Source organism: Sinocyclocheilus anshuiensis, unplaced genomic scaffold (assembly GCF_001515605.1).
Source record: "Sinocyclocheilus anshuiensis isolate Anshui unplaced genomic scaffold, SAMN03320099.WGS_v1.1 scaffold188, whole genome shotgun sequence".
NCBI lineage: Eukaryota > Metazoa > Chordata > Actinopteri > Cypriniformes > Cyprinidae > Sinocyclocheilus > Sinocyclocheilus anshuiensis.
Window position 1 is genome coordinate 2,107,113 of NW_015555768.1, and position 1,119 is coordinate 2,108,231.

General features: G+C 40.4%; 1 long non-coding RNA gene across 1 annotated transcript in view; it reads left to right on the forward strand.

Moving 5' to 3' along the window:
• The window catches only part of LOC107674381 (uncharacterized), a 39,329-nt gene that overhangs the window by 2,576 nt on the left and 35,634 nt on the right, over positions 1 to 1,119 (forward strand). The gene's annotated exons all lie outside the window — the stretch shown is intronic.

The window sequence follows — 1,119 nt, forward strand, 5'->3', positions numbered from 1 at the left end:
ATCACAATTAAAAGAACCAAAGACTTAAACTACTTCAGTCTGTGTGCATTGAATTGATTTAATACACGAGTTTCACAATTTGAGCTGAATTACTGAAATAAATGAACTTTTCCATGGCATTCAAATTTATTGAGATGCACCTGTATATATATATATATATATATATATATATATATATTATTGGTGTTAATCTGGCACCTGGTGCTAATTTTCTTAATTATATGACAAACCCTACCTTAACCTTAAAACCCTTAAAACCCTTTAATTGGCAGCATTCCTCCAGTTTTCACTGAGATTGCAAGATGGCGGTTCACTCTAAGGTGACTGAATCACTGCGACAGGAGGCAGTATAGAATATTGCGGCTTTACAATGACACTAATTCATTCAAGTCCCCCAAAAAGGCTGGTCGTCCACATAAGACAGAAGACGACAGAATAATGCAGAGATTCTCAGTGGGGAATCGGTTCAACACTGCAGCTGGAATTGCTTGCCAGTTCAGCGCTGAACAGGGTAAGGATCTGTCTCTGTATGTTTAAGAGAAGTCGGATTGAAAGCACACTCTGAAGTGATGAAGCCTCTCATCAGCAGAAAGAATCAAAAGGCTAGGCTGACCTTTGCTGAGGAGCATGTTGTGTGGAGAGAGGAGAACTGATCCAAACTTCATTTTAGTGATGAGAGCAAGTTTAATTTATTTGGGTCTTGTCAAACTGAGGAAAGACTGAAGCCCGAGTGCGTAAAGAAGTCAGTGAAAAGTGGAGGAAGTGTCATTGTTTGGTGGATGTTTTCTGCAGCAGGAGTTGGGCCTCTTATACCGCTACATGGCAGGGTGAATGCAAATGTTTATCAGAACCTCCTTCAGCAACATGCGGTACCTTCCCTGCAAGCATCTCCCAGTCAGCCTGCAATTTTCATGCAAGACAATGCCACCGTCACACTGCAAAACGGGTAAAGCAGTTCCTTGAAGCTAAGAACATTGAAATAATGAAATGGCCATCCCAGAGTCCTGATCTAAACCCAACTGAAGAGTGCTGCTACTGCTACAGTGGTTACTGTTCTCTAATTTTGATCATTGTGTCTTCAAATTTTGAGCACTGAAGATTAACAATATATACTGTATG